Genomic DNA, 2,764 nt, shown 5'->3' with positions numbered 1-2,764 from the left:
CGAGAGAGTGAAAAAAAATCCAACTGATATTTTGCTGATGTATCGTGAAATTTCATTGTAACTTCTGCAAGAAAGAACACGTGTCTCTTGGTTTTGATTTTTATAATAATAAGGACCTACACTCACGCACTCACAAACGTACATCATTCCTTCAATCATCATGGTAAGAAAGGGATTTAGTTTTTTTACCTGATTTTGCTTAACTTTGAGTAGTCAATCTTTTCTAGGGAGGTGGGTGGCCCAGTAAAGGACCTTAGGGTGTTTGTTTTATAACAAACTCATGAACGGGAGGCAATGAGATTTAACTGCTTTATACTTTTGCCACGACAAGTCCTACATCTTCAAATGTTTACGAATGATTTCGTGGTGATCGCTGCTGCTACTGCTAGTATCTCAGGAGTAGTCCGCACAGAGGGAGTGCTGCTGAATTGGAATGTTCGGCTCGGGAAGGTCTTTTTCTCTTAGGTCAAATTTTAAAAAAAAAGTTTGATACATTTGTCTCAGACGCCTTAACTCTGCCAAAAAATGTTAAGTAGTACTGTGACCGTTTGACTTTCACCATCCGTCTTCTCTCCTTGGCACTTTATCTTCTCTGCTTCTTCCTCTCGTTTCCTTCTTTCCTCTTTTTCTCGCTGTCGATGTTCAATGACATAGGCTTGTTCTGTTTCTTTTGCTGTTGTAAAAATTTCTCCAATTCTTTTTTCTGCCTCTGTCTAAAATCCTCGACTTGAGGTAAGGAAGGAGAAGGCGGTGAATGTAACGGTACCGGTAAAAATTCTTGTGAAGGGGAGGGAAAATCAACTAAATCCCAGTTAAAATCATTCTCTTCTGAAAGTATCACCGTGGTTGATTTGGTAGCCGCCATGCCATCACTCATCGTCTCCACTGCAGGCGCACCCCAATTCATCGTCATCTTAGTTTCCTACATGCTCCAACTATGTCTCGCATCGATTCACTGCACATAGTAGCTAGCGCACATATATATATAGAGTATGTGACGTCACACCTAGCTCTCTTCTGATCGGAAGAGAGACTCCAAGCTCTGCCTGAAATTTGTAACGCGCGTTTGGACTGGTGAAAGAGGTCAATCCGTTTCGATCAGCTCTTAAACTATAAACACCCTCAGCTCAATTCATTCAGTTCACCTATTCTCAGGATAATATGTGCACTAACGTGGTGTCATTCGTTTACCCTCATATCGGGGATGTTGTTCAACCCAGACTATCCGATGTATGTGACATCATCATGGGCTATCACGAAGATTACATATACGGCTATTTGGAAAAGAAGGATCTATGTAGAGAAGCAAGGCCGTCTGAAGCGAGTCTTGATATACGGCCCGAATGTCTGACATAATTTGAGGAAGAGATGAAGATCAGTGCGTTGCTTCATATGTTAACTCAATAAATGTTAACAGAAGCCCAACGGCCCTTTTCAGGGCCACTCAATTGTCTTGAAAAGACTTACTCCTTTGCCCAATAAGTATGTTGTCTTTATGTTGTTTATGTATTTCTTTGTTTGTGTATGTATGTGTATATCTATATTTAATTTGTCTTTATTAAACCCGATGACGTCACCCCTTTTCCATTTCCCTTGACCCTCTACATTTTCTCCAAGTTCCCTATACATTTTGTCCCCTATTGGCCCTATATGAACTCATGTTGCCCCCTATCGCCCTTTATAAACTCATAATTCCCTACAAATTTGTTGTCCCTATAAATTTCGTTTGTCCTATAAATGTCCTTATATAAACTCATATTGCTTTATAAATGTTTCCGCCATTTTCCTTATGTAAACTAAGATTACTCCATATGGCCCACATATACTACTGCCACATCAACACATTAATGTTTGGAATTCATTCAGAAACTAGTGGAATTCATTTTGAAAGATCTGTACTTTTAGACTTGTGATAGAACTGACTGTTATGATCATCTGGTATATAATACTGTACGTTCCTTTAATATTTTAATTTTTAATTTAGAGAAATAAAATGTTTGTTGAATGTTACTATTATTATTGGTTTTCCTTTCATTATTACTTAATTTTAAAACATAGAGTCGTAACACTAAGGACAAGAAATAATGACTTTCTAAAATAGCTCTGAAGTCGGCGGTTGTAGTCAATTTGGAGATACTTTCTTTAAAAAAAAAAGTTTACATTTTAACAAACTCCAAAACGTCAGATCATTTTCAAAATGCATACACTTCATGAAACGTTTGGTACATCATCTGTAATAGCCGTAAGACAACAATCTGATGTGTATTGTCAGTCAACAGTTTCATATATTACAGTTCTCGGCAGTATAAACTCTAGCTAGAATAAATTGTTTCTAATATATTTAAAAACGTACAAGTTAGGTTTGAGAATTTTGTGCGTGCCTATATTTTGTAGTCTGTGATATATAGAGAAATGGGTACAAGATGGTTATTAGGTGCGCCCAGGTACGAGTCCACCTGTCTCAAAATAAGTTCCTGTGCATGTATCAGCCACCAACATTCTTCTTAATAGCTATTAGTCATCCATTAGTCACATAGTTTTGTAAACGTTACTTATATTAACATTACATCAGTTTGTGGCTAAGAGAAATTTCATAATGACACTAATAGGGACCAAGATTTAAGAACAATTCCAATAGCAAAGAACAAAGAAAGCAAAAAGGATATATAGTTGTACTAACTGCACTCACATAAAGTAAGATACGTGTATCTCTCGTTATAAGCCCATGAGAATGTCACACAACAGGTTATCTCTACTATCAAGT

The sequence above is a fragment of the Sinohyriopsis cumingii genome, chromosome 11 (assembly GCF_028554795.1).
Source record: "Sinohyriopsis cumingii isolate HCF-2022 chromosome 11, ASM2855479v2, whole genome shotgun sequence".
NCBI lineage: Eukaryota > Metazoa > Mollusca > Bivalvia > Unionida > Unionidae > Sinohyriopsis > Sinohyriopsis cumingii.
Note: the sequence above shows the minus strand (reverse complement) of the source record.